This window comes from Lampetra planeri, chromosome 32, assembly GCF_965212315.1.
Source record: "Lampetra planeri chromosome 32, kcLamPlan1.2.h2, whole genome shotgun sequence".
NCBI lineage: Eukaryota > Metazoa > Chordata > Hyperoartia > Petromyzontiformes > Petromyzontidae > Lampetra > Lampetra planeri.
Genome location: NC_136138.1, coordinates 2,887,633 through 2,901,230, shown reverse-complemented (window position 1 = coordinate 2,901,230; position 13,598 = coordinate 2,887,633). Strand labels below are relative to the sequence as shown.

General features: G+C 43.0%; 1 long non-coding RNA gene across 1 annotated transcript; it reads right to left on the bottom strand.

The window, feature by feature from the left end:
- Positions 1-3,500: 3,500 nt before the first annotated feature.
- Positions 3,501-9,970, bottom strand: LOC144729289 (uncharacterized). The gene is made up of 3 exons (XR_013587681.1): positions 9,569-9,970; positions 7,443-7,545; positions 3,501-5,410 (listed from the first exon to the last, which is right to left on the bottom strand). It is a non-coding gene; the product is annotated as an uncharacterized LOC144729289 (long non-coding RNA).
- Between the last annotated feature and the right edge of the window lie 3,628 nt (positions 9,971-13,598).

Here is a 13,598-nt window from a genome sequence, read left to right as displayed (position 1 = left end):
GTGTGCTGGTCACGACCCCCCACAAAAAGGAGGATGTAACTGGATTTTTTTTTTTAAACCGCCCAACCGGTTTCTCGAGGGAAATACCACACGGGCAATTTTAGTGTTTTACCTACGTGACTTTACCGAAAAAACCTAAGAATTTGTAACAGACTGTCGGGGCAAGTGCTGCTAGCGAGTAAGCACCCCCTATGAGGGGATAACACGCACTTAGTAGTATTTGACTGTTGCTATACATGTGCACGTGATATGCCACTTTGTCGAGCTATCATTTGTTATAGCCAGGTCGCTTTTGAAAAAGAGCTATACAGCTCAGTGGGCTTTACCTGGTAACACACAAAAAGCAGTCATAGATGTTTTTTTAGGGTGGCCAGCACCACACCCGGTCGCATTTGTCTCCCTGGTGCACCAGGTACTCATTTGAGGCTGAGTCGACCAAGGGGAGGGCCAGGACCGGTTCGGATAATCGTCACCGTTGGTGGTCGAATTGAACCCGGTTGAAATGTCCAAATGATGGGGCTACTTAGGTGAGCTATTATTTGTGGCCAAGTCACTTCTGAAATATAAGTTAATACCTCAATGGGCTTTGCCTGGTAGGATGGGGATGGTTTAGTATTATTTGTATGTGTTGTCTCGGCCTCGCTTTGCGCTGCATTGCACCACTATCCCAGTAGTTAACCTCGCATTCAATAAACCTTCAGAGCCAGGGTGAACATCCGCCTCCAAACGTATTTAATGAATAGAACGAGGTAAAACTGATGGAAAAAGACAGTACAAAATACAGCATCTGTTAATACTTGGAATATCAATACAATGAATGAACACTGCAGCATCATAACAGCCGGCGATAGCGATAGGAGCGGCTGTTCTCCTCGGTCAGTCGATGTTGGCTGATCCCTGGGCCGACGCAGAGGAGAGAGCCTGGGAAGCTAGCCATGCTACAGAGCAGACAGAGTGTGGGTCTGGGTGAAGGACCGAGCATAGAACCCCTACCCCTGGGGACAAGTGTTAATTCCCAAGCCAACTTCAGGCGTAAGCCCTTAATAAACATCTGGCGCAAGCCTATACTGAAGATCTGCCTCCGAGTCATCTTTTTCACCTCAACATACTGAACTGTGGATGAGATTCTTCATCATCCTTGCTCTCAAGAACGCACTAAAGTTACATGGGCACAAGTCTGGCTCGACTTATCGTTGTTAACTCGGCCTCATATTTATCATAACAATTTAACAGCATCATAAAGGCATTTCTAGCATTTTAACAGCATCCCCAGTATTATGAGAACGGACTTACAGACAATGCTTCTTAAAGTCCCACAATGAACAGATGCGCCTGTCTTAACTGAGACTCTATTTTTGCCTCCATTTTGTACTCTCTATAATGGCTGACATGGTTTCCTCTTGGCTTAGAGAACCTTAAATCGTAACTTCCTGGTCACGTGACCAAACTCAACACCATATCAGGAAGCTCCTGTGTAAACACACCCCCATATCTGCCGTGGGGCAGAACATGTGTTTTGGTGATTTGTTTACCTTTGTATTTTTGCACTACTATCGTGTTTTTGTACTATTTGTTGTGTAACGTTCTTACCCCGTGTCCCTACTGGACATCTGTGAACAAGAGCTTTATAGCTCATCGGATTCCTCCGGTATAAATAAATATTATTTCTGGGTTTGTAGCGCTGTGCGCTGACCACTACACTACTGCTTCCCATATCACACATACTCTTGGTAATATTAGTTTGATTGCAAATGTCACAGACACATCTATAGCAGAGAATGTGAGATGTTCACCATATACCTATATGTCTTTTGCACAACTCATTGTATTACAGTATTTTTTAAAATTGACTTATTCTCCATTATTTCTCACATTAGCCAAACAGGTTGGATTGAATATATGGAACCCACACTTTACTCCACCATAATCAATATTTGACCTGTTGGATATGCAAGGGTGCTTATCCAAGTCTCTTTATTTGTTTCAGAATCAAACCTGGTAGCTCTGGATTGTGGGTATAGTTGGCTAGCTTTTGTGATCGGGTGGCTCCAACTAAACACGTGAAAAGATAGTATGTGCGACAGGACTTTCCACGTATACTTGTGTAGTGGTGTAACGCGTGCCAAGGGGGTAATTGTAAACACGTGCGGGTTGGGGACAGTGGGGTCGTATCGGTGACATGCTGGTGTTGCTGGGGGACAACGGGTGAGACGGAGATGGCCCGGTAGGCAATTATGGATGCAGGGCAGTGATTGGCCGGTTGTTGTTGTCAGGGACAAGGTGGCGCCTGTAAGTCTGGGAATGGGAACAGGTGGCGGCGGGGGCCGGGGGCACGGGGCGTTGGGGAGACGCCAGTTAATTAATTGGAAGTTAATAGGGATGTGGATAAATACAGGAGCATCAGAGTAAGACGGGGAGATGTGCTGGGAGCTGGACGGTCGGAGCAGAAGAAGAAGTATAGGGTAGCAGTGGAGTGGAAGAAGAAGTATAGGGTAGCAGTGTAGTAGAAGAAGTATAGGGTAGCAGTAGAGACGGAGATGAGGACGATATGAGAGGTAGAATAGGGTAGCGGTGGAGCAGGGGAAGAAGAGGAGACGAGAGCTCGGAGTGAGACGGAGAAGCCGAGAGAGAGCGACGGCTGGAGTGGGATGGAGAAGCAGAGAGGAGAGTCGGGAGAGACGGAGAGAGGGAGGAACGGAGCGAGCGAGGCCGGCGGAGCGCGGCAAGCGAGCGGAGAACGCGCTGGAGAGTGGTGACGAAATGTGCTGAGTTTGATAAGATAAAGTGACGACAGAAAAGGAAGAAGTTGTCTGCGTAAAGTTCAGCACTACACTTGCACGCAGTATCAAAGTACATATTGCAATGTCTTGGGGAATTCCCAGTGGCTTTAAATGTTACCATGGAATCACAACTCATACCTTTGCAAGGCTCTCATTGGAACACCCAACGTTTATATTGAGTATGCTATGACAAGTTGGTATTCTTTGAATGTTTTACCATGCAAGTGGGGGAATGTGGAGTTGCATTTTACAGGCATGTTGTTGAGTTCCTTTCGTTGTAACATTATCAGGATTGTAGGTCACATGGTATGTTGATCTTCTTTCGGACTGTATGTAGCGAACTATGCTAATCGGAGACGCAAAGTGCAATCGTATATTTGCATCGAGTGCCTTTGCTGAAGGCACTTAACAGAACTTCTAAAACGGTATAAGGGCTGAGGAATGAGTGACTGTGATCGAGAGTAACTTGGGAAGAAGTGAAGGGGTGAGGGGAAGGTAGAGGATGGGCAATTGACTGAAAACATCTTAATATACAGAGGACGGTAGAGCCTGGTTTAATTGTTGATGCCGGCTCACCATCTGGCTGTCACTCAGGTTATCTGGTCCCTCTTCGATCTTGGGACGCAATCGTCATGAATGGCGCTATTTAAAACTAAACACTTATTTTGGACACATAAATCACACATTGACCATGTCAAGTATGCACACGATGTGTCCTAATCACCCAGAAAGCAATCAAAGTTTATTTTTTACACCACATCTACGTGTTTTAACACAACACATGCTATGCAGATTACTTGGAGAATGCTAATAAAATATCACTTTTACATTAGTTGTTTCAAACAATTTCAAATGTACGTATGTATGTTGAACTTCTTTCATATGTATACATCCGTGCTAAGGACAACAAACTAAAAAAAAAAGTAGTTATCAAGGAATTAGTTTTCAATCTAGATGATTTTAAAGTGCATAGCTCCAAGTGGTTTCCTAACATCAGACGGCCGCAGAAGCGCATCTGAAAGCGCGCGATGCAGAGTAAATTAGTGACACGTGATTTGAGTGTCAAATGAAGATAATACATCTAAAATACTTATTACAGAGCAGCTCATGTATGTGTGAAACTATAAACGGTAAAGGTTTTGCTCATGCCAATGCAGGAGGAAGGGCCTCCACTAGGAGTCGTTTGATCTACTTTCCCACGCTCGCCAGACATCTCGGAAGAGGGGCGAGTACCCACACTTCACCCAACCACGTGCGACCTTTTGACCGACTGACTGTTGTCTACCCAACCGCTGGGTGGACAGAGGCAAAGAGCATTTTGGAAACTTGAACGATCGCTTCAGCTGCCAGGCTGGTAGATTGGAGAGCCGGACTTGTGGACTGCAAGCCGAGTGTAATTACCGTTTACGACGTTAAAGATATTAATGCATGCGGGGTATACGGAGGTGCGGGCTATCTGAAATTTGTTTTACACAAAACGCTATTTTTGCGGGGTATATGCATCTGCGGGTTATATGCATATGTGGGCTATATGTGGAAAAATACGGTACATATTTGAAATGAATGGATAGCGTGATGATGCCCCACAACATTGCAGAACATCGCGTAAGCATTGGCACAGAGATTGACATCGAGCAAAATGGCTTTGTTGGGCCACTCGTGCACCAATGAGTAAAACAATATCAGCATAGGATTGGTGGCGATATTACGGCCAGAATACAGCAAAGATTGGGCCAATTAGTCTTTTTTTAAGTTTCTGAGCACAGGCCGAAGTTTCGAAAGCGTCAAGGATCCAGCAACAAAAATGCTACACTACACACTACACTACAGTGTACATCGCAGTAAATTCATATTGTTGTCCACAGCTATTTAGAATAACAGGGACATTAGCGTACAGCACAGTACATTAATCGAATTATATACGATCACCCACAGTTTTTTTTGCGTAGATGCAAGGGGTCATTTCTAGGCGTGGCAACTCTTCGTTCACAACATTTGCTTATCCGTTAGAAGGTTCTGCGCCGACTCGGGGGGCCAAGGGGAGTCCCAGTGTAGTGGTAGACGAGATGAGAGGAGGGCGTGCGATGCGAATGTTCCTTCATCGCAAACGGGGCAGACAACTTTTCGTCTGTGGGCTCAGGAGGGGTTTGAACGAGAGGCGGCGGGGTCGTACCCATTGCGACAAGTCTGTTTTGACTATTCTCCCCCGACGAACACGTGTTAAGTGCGTCCGCTCTTTCGATTGTTTCTTGAGAATTCAAGATGTTTGTTATTTTGGTTTCATTCTTTTCCCGGGCACCACCGTTGTCGCGCAGACGAAGCTCCCTTGTAATATTTTCATCACGGTTCGTGGAGCAGTGGATTCCTTCTACTTGAGTAGAATTATTGCCATCAAGTGTAATATTAATGTCTTCATTTGACATGCAATTTACATGCATTCTAGTTGTTTTTGATATGTTCCAGATATATTTGAAGACGGTTTAAATCTGTGGATGGCAGATATGTTCTATGTTAGTGGATGGCAACTTGCAGAGTCCAACAATGCGACCAGGATGAAACACTGACCCCTTGGTAACCACTCGTTATGGGGGTAGGGGAGATAAGGGGGGGATGATGTTTCTTCAGATGTTCTGAAAAGATAAAGGTCGCACCACAGGTTGATGATAAGCATAACGTCAACGGACACCAGGGCAGGTTTTAATTCAACTGGCTACCTGGGCAAATATGATAATTGCATATTGTAATATCAACAGAGTACAACAGTTTGAAAGCTATCAACAGTTAAATGATCGTCATGTTAATTCCGTGCATTCACCCACGACAGTCTCCTCTCAATCTTGATTTGAAGCTTCGTGACTGGAGGAATCCATACTCTTTGGTTCTTTCGGTAAAGTCACGTAGGTAGAAAAATAAAATAAATCACGACGTTTCGGGTGCAACACAAGCGTCCATCATCAGGTGGGAAAGCATGGTCTGCTGCTGAAACGTCGTGATGTATTTATTTTATACCTACGTGACTTTAACGAAAGAACCAAAGAGTATAGATAGTCTCCTCTCGCTCAAGGTGTTTCTTTAGCAAGGAATGTATAACCGATTTTTTTTAATAGAGTGTTCTGCCACTCATAAATAAAATATAAAACCATAAAACTACTTGTGGTAGGGTTTTTCCTTCCATTTTCAAGTCGCTGTTACCACTCGGGGGTTTGCACCTGTATTGGCCTCCGCTGTAACTATACCGTGCGTTTCCAAATGTCTCCGCGATCCAAAGGCAATGCTTAACTCTGAGCATATATCTGCTGTGAAATTTTGCTCTGTTGGATTTCCCATGCGGAGGTGGATCTAGAAAGTTCCCAGAGGGGTGGGTGGGTGGGGCGGCGATCCAGAAAATTCAGGCTTGTTAAATGCGGACCTACATTAATAATAAAACATTATATTTTCTACAGTAAATACCAATAATGTCCCATGACGAGGCGGCTCTAAAAAGTTTGGGGTCTCTAAAGTTGTGGTGGGCACGGGGGTGGGGGTGTAGAGGGGGATTACCCCCTCCCCCTGGACATACCACTGTTTTCATGTGTACATTGTTGAGATGTTCACCTGCCAATCATGCCATGACAATCAGCACAACACTAAGTATTAACTGAAGTGGTATTTCCTCTAGAGTTTTATTTATTTATTTTAACATTTTTGGAAAATCCGTCATCGACATGACATCGTAAGATACATTTTCTTGGCCGGTATTGTATCGTGTAACAGTGAATGTGTGATGCCTCGGAACACATTGATTTTTAGAAAAATATAAAATACATTTTGAGAAACCATATTCAGCTTATTTGTTCAAACCAAGGGCTGCTACACACCCCTGTTACATACCTGTGAACCCCTTGTCAGTGCGTACCTTATTACAGACTCATGCAGATCGTACCCTTAGAAATATCAACGTTCATCCTACAAAGTCCCATCACAAGGGAGAAACACAAACAAACGTCCGCACCCATCCTGCGTACTGCCCTTGAGCATAGGTCGGGCTCTCCCACTCTTTCAAATGTCTACCTGTCGGCGTCGCGAATGTCGCCTTCTTCGCCGCAGAAGGTAACGCTGCCAGTGTCGCTGTGCTGTGGCGTGGCTTGTGTTTGGAAAACCGGACGTGGAAATGTAGCTTGTGCGCATGATCTGTACCAAGAGCCTCTTAATTCTGGATCAAATTTGTTGGCTGCTACGGGAATTGCTACTCTCCAGAGTAAAAAAAAAAAGCTGTCCCACGATTTTTTTATTTAGTGGTACCATCTTTTTTGCCCTATTGAAATGGCTGTACGCCGTATGGACCTGAGAACTAAATTTCCCTGCACAAAAATACGGATAAACCTATGGGTTGACAGGTATGCTGTTACTAGACCTGAATCGGTATTGAAAATTCCATATTCCTATAAAGAGGGCACTTCAATAATGTTGACCAAATTTGTGAATGTCCACAGCATATAACCGACGTTTCCAACCTCATAGGGTTGATTGGCTGAGTCTATTCACAACATGGATTTAAACTAAGTCTTACGATTGAGGGAGATGAGCTCTAACCATGCTACAACCAGCTGGACAATCATCTTGTTATAGGTTGTGTCGTGGGCAGTAGAGTGCAGCTCAGAAACATCCTTTGCTGTAGTATACCTCTCTGTGTCGCTGACCCGGATTGACCAGCGTGGTGAAGTATGGTCAAATAACACGGAAGACGTGGGGATGCTCTTATCCAGCAAGTGGATTATTGAAAAAGCTGTAGATGCGTCAAAAATCAAACAGACACATACAATATTAGCCTTTTCATTAAAATGTATAAAAGTAATGAAATCACAATTCCCATCTGCCTATCTGTCTTTCAGCACTCTGGCGACCGTAATTCTCAATTTTTTGTTGTTCTTAAATAGAACACTTTTGTCAGTCTAATGAGAATATTGTTTGGTAGATGCCAACCATCTTGAAACAAAATAGCGGCCATTTGGGCCCTCAAATGCAGGAAGGGGTGAAGTCAACTTCGACTCCTAGAAGAGCTTTCAATAAATATTACATTTTGAACGAAGACAGCCCCCGAGAACAATCTCGTAACTGCTATTCTGCTTTTCTGGTCTAGGCCACCAAAATACACCTTCATCTATTGTTGCGATAACAACGATTACAGTATAAAATTAATCGGAGTAGTTAATGCTTGACAACACTCAGAGGAAGTTCCATTGTGGTTACATAAATAAGTACATGCACTTGTTTAAGGTGAAACATTTAACAAAATGTTATTCAAATATATAACATAACAGAGAGATTAACACAGCACTTCAGGATATATTTTACAAATGCCACTTGAACTGGCAGTTGTAACTGTAATCCCGTACAATGTCAACAATGTTAGGTATTGCATCTTACGTTATTAGGCTTAGAGTTATTCATTTCTATGCTCGCGTGCAACAAAACGTGACGTCAACGACCAGTGCCTATGTGTTAGCAAGCACATTCGGAGTAGCTATACAAATAACCAGTAACCCCAGTCGGCTTCACATATACACACACACAAACATGATGAACATTGTTTCGCGAAGATGTGTTGGCAGTGGTGTACACGTACTTTTATTTTAAAAAAACTCAACATTTTTGTCAATAACCCTGCCTTTAAAGAAAATAATATGTAATAGGTGTAATTGGTAATAGCCCTTCTTCATCAGCGCTGGACGTATATAAACTACATAAATCATGTGCTTTGAAGAAGTGCTATTGCCCAAAACTTCATATTTATTTATTTATTTAAAGGTCGGGTTATTCACAGACATGTTGAGTTTTAAAACAATATGAGGTTAAGCTGAGATAATTAATTGCACACAAACATTATCATTATTATTAAGCCGAGGTAAAATTGCACGCAAAGTTACGCGTTGTGTACGTTATATCTGTAATGTTCAGTGTGTTTATACAATTCTGTGATCAGTATATATTCAAATGTAACACAATGAAGACGTATAAGTAAAAATTAACCCGTAAAAACAAAGTTTTTCACTATAAATCCTTTATATGCGTGGCGGCTAGAGTCCTGTCGTCCTCTGGCTTGAGATGGCTGCCACCTATGGGTCAGATAATTGCCTGGCAGCATTAAGCAATTGGTAATTAAATATAAAAAAAAAATTCCTAAAAAGTGTAAAATGTAGCAAAATATTTTTTCACGAAAATTAATTGTCACGCACAACGAGTCTGTGTGGAAAATGTCAGCTCGATTGGATCACGGGAAGTGGGTTAAAAAACGACCGAAAGATTTGCACGGTCGTAAGTGCGCAAGCAAGCAAGCGAACTTAATATAAAGGATTTAAATAAAAAACGACCGAAAGATTTGCACGGTCGTAAACGCGCAAGCAAGTTAGCAAGCAAACGAACTTGACGTACCATAGTTACATATATTTTAAATTTCGATTTAAAGCTTTCGTGACTGCAGGGATTCATCTTCTTGGTTCTTTAGGTAAAGTCACGTAGAAGGGAAATAATAAAATAATACAAATAAAACAATACAATACAATTCTCACGACGTTTCGGCCACAACGCAAGCAGCCGTCCTCAGGTGAAGAACAGGTCTGTCATTCAGACGCTGTCTTTCCCTTCTACGTGACTTTACATATATATTGTAAAAAAGCTTGTCAAGTGCAATTTATCACTCAAACCCATATGTATGTTTTCTTTTATACTTCCAGTTGACATTTACAAGAGCACTCTGGATACAGCACTCCTCAAACAACGCGGCGTATAGCCACATTGTGCCCACTCACCTGTCTGCCCTGACTTTATTCTCTCATGGTCGGCGGTGGCGTCTTTGATGGCCTCGCTCAGCAGTGGATTGACAAAGGGCTCCAAATTGTTTTAATTCAGATCTGCTCACCACAGCCGATTGCTTCCCCACGATTTGAGAGGTACGCTTCAATGTGCCACTGTTCTTAGGCACTGCGATACATGGGCACTGGCTCATGCTAATATTCGTATGGCGTGGAAACCAGTGACCAACCAGAAACCACGTCATTGTTTTTTTTCATTCGGGCAGTGTCAGCCCCCGTCCGCGTGAACACGGCTACGCCAGCTCCATCGCTGTCACTGCCCACGCAGGGAGGGATGGAGTGGCTCCGTCTGACATTGGTCGCAACCTACCGCTCGCTCAGAGGTCTCCCACCTACTCCTCTGAGAACCAAAGTCCACTACACAATAAACACAAAAATGAGTTTACGCTTCGTCGTCAAGCATACAGCATTCTGGGATTGCATCATTTTCGCAGCATTGATCCGTTATGACACGCAAATTCTGGCTTCTCATCGGTAGCCAGGCTTGCTTGAACCAATGCTTCGTAACCGTTTCCAAGGAACATGGGTCCTATTTCAACGCAAAATTGTATAATACATAACGCAACATAATAATTAACATCACTTTGGCGAATATAAGTAACAGAATATATAAAAGCAGACAACATATATGCAATATATCTCTCCAGCCTTTTGTGAGACCAGGGACTTTCCCGGCATAGCCTACAAACAAAACGTGTGGTATGGTCACCGCCCACATTACACAAATCATCTCAGGAAGCCCCTAGAGATGTCACGTGTACCCACCAGGGGTAAACATAGCACAGGTTAGGAACTTTGGATGACATGAACAATCTCATATGCATGCGTTTAGATTACTTACATTAGTTGGCTGCTTTAAATTTGAACACGATAAGCAACTTCGTTGAGATATCATTTTAGCCAGATCGCTTCTGAAAAAAGTTCTAAAACTCAGTGAGCCTGACCTAGTAAAATAAAAATAAACATATTTTTTTTTACTTTACGATGAATCCCCTACAGATATCGCGTGTAAGCCGTCGGGGTACACATACCACAGCTCAGTGGGCTTTACCTGGTAAAATAAAGTACTGTAGTTTAATTTGTATATTTGTTTTAGTGATTCGCTTACCTTTCCTATACTCTGCACTCCTATCGTGTTATTATATTGTTGTTGTAACGTTCTGACCCACCCCATCAAGAGCTTCATAGCTCATCGGATTTCTCCAGTATAAATAAACATTCATATTCTGATAATCTGAACCCCCCCCCCACCCCCCAAGGTGGATTGGTGGCATGAAGACGGATCACACACAGAGAGCAGTAATCCGTGAGTAACAACACAAAGTGGAAGGACAGCCATTGTGTGAAGGCACAGAGACAACGGAATCATCAGCATTGGCTCAAAACAGAAAATATTGCTTAAGTAGACCAACGTTTTGGACAGTGGCCCTTTTTAGGGCAGGCAAGGTAAAAGCCATTGCCCTACATTTGTAGCTACGTGTTAATACTGTATATATGAACATATATGTACGTATGTTACAATGACAATGGTTATCCGTTTTTTTCAACAATATAAACATGCAAGTAACGTTTGCATGTTGATAAAAGGAAATGCATACCAACGTGTTCAAACGTGTGCACCGTCACCCCCTAGAAATGAAATGTGGTAATCCCCCCAAGGTTAAAATAAAGTCATGATAATGTGATCTCCATTCACTCGTCAAACACCGGAGATAGATCAAGATGGAACATTCTCACTCAAATCTAAAGAGTCGTACACTGAGGTCGCAGAGCATTCCAGTCTCTGATAAACAAAAAATACGTGACGATCAGTGTCAAGTTCAAGCGAGGGTGTGTACACTATATGCAAATACGTTTTTGTTTTGGATACACCATTCATGCCCTGTCAGTGCAGGTCGGTGAGTAAACACTGCACCATATATTGGCGGGACATCAATCTTTCTGAAAACTCAACGCATTCGTCAATAACACTGTGGCCTTGGAAGGACATATAATAGATAATAGGTGACGTTTTGGGGCAATGGCCCTTCTTAACAGCAAATATTGCAAATAAGAGAGGCCAGAGAAGTAGAAGCCAGAGAGGAAGGGTAAATATTATATTTGCATGTTTTGCCACAAGTACGCACAGTTAATGCAGACTTGATGTCTTTCAAAACGGTGTCTAATTGGTGTTGAACATCGTAACACCTGCGGTTTTCACACCTGATGATGATTGCTTGTGTTGCAATCGAAACGTCGTGATAATTTTATTGTTTTATTTTCTATTCTTTTGTCATTTCCCTTCTACGTGACTTTACTGAAAGAACCAAGAATATGAATCCCTGCAGTCACGAAAGCTTTATATCGAAATTTAAATCGTAACACCTGTTTGATTCCCACAAAGGGTAAAGCCTATTATTATACTTTTCATCATTTTGATACTATCAAAAAGGTCCCATAGAGAGAATATTCTTTGAAGACTGCACTATACACCTTGGGGACTGTTACGAACAAGGCATACCACCCATGAAACTTGGCAATCACAAAAGTTATTATTACTTCTCATATCCTAAGGAGTTACAAAGAAGACCTCCAACTTTTTAAAGGAACCACGCCTATGTGTGTTAAACTTTTTTCACACCGTACGTAGCCAACCGTGCTAATCGGAGGTGCGGGAAATGAGAACAAATTAAACACAAAAGAAGCAGTTCTCAAGAAATGAAATTTCAATCTAGATTTAAAAGTGCATTGTTCCCAGTGGATTCCTAATGTCGGGCGGAAGAGCGTTCCAGACGACCACAGAAGCGCATCTGAAAGCGCCACGCGATGCAGTGATCCGTCTTTGTTTGACGTGTGTTCCGCAGCAGCAAACACCTCAGGGATCTGCTGGGGCACAGATCAATGTGAAACACCAGCAAGACTTGTTTGTTCACTTAAGCCGATACACCAGATGTTCCTTGTTCATGTTTTTGTTTAGTTGTGGTTGCACCCGAGTCAAGAGCCGCATGGCTCACAGGGCTATCTCCATATATATAAGGCAAAGTTGTGATTATGCATCTGTTTAAAATGTTTAGCGTACTTCCCGACATGCACCAAACTGGAAATTTGCCATGTGGGTACTCTCCAGACTGTACACCATGCAACAATTATTAAAATACACATTAGTTTTTTGGGGGGCGGGGGGAGCTCAATAATGCATATATTTTTTGCACGGCAAGTGAGCTGTGACGTCAAATCTGTCACGTGACCCGCGCATGTGGAAGCGTAACGCATTGTAGTGCAGTGGTTAGCGCACCGCGCTATGAACCCGGCGACCCGGGTTCGATTCCCGCTCACGGCCACCACCGGTAACGATTATTTCAACCGCTCCTGGGCCTCCCCTAGGTCGACTCGGCCTCAAACGAGTAACTGGTGTGGTGTGTGAACATCGCCACTGGGGAGACAAAGGCGGCCGGGCGTGGTGGATCCAAGTCCCGGGCGAAGCCAGGTAGGGCAGCTAGTACCTAATACATGAAACTGAATAATTTGTGGGTGGGGTAGAAGCCAGTGGCTGGGAATCCAAAGGAGATCATCAGGTTCACACGGCGCAGTGCAATAACTCCAGCATCCACACCTTGCCCTGAAACAATGTGTGGTGATGAATGTGTGGCGGCCTTGGATACCAATAACTTTTCTCTCACATCCATAAACAGTGAAATCAGATATCGAGCGTTGTATTTTCGGGTACTTCCCCTCTCCAATGACCTTTGTAATTATTAATGCATTAAACATCAGATGCCATTACGCCTCTCATCGATGCGAGCTCCCTCATATGCTCATTATATTGTTTTCCAGTTCAAGTTAACGCAGGAACACCCAAGTAAATTTTCTTTGAGTGTCTGACGATTAATTTTTGGCACATCATAAAATAAAAAATGTTTTATTAAATGTTTTTACCAGGTCAGGCCCACTGAGCAATATAGCTTTTTCAGAAGCGATCTGACCAAAA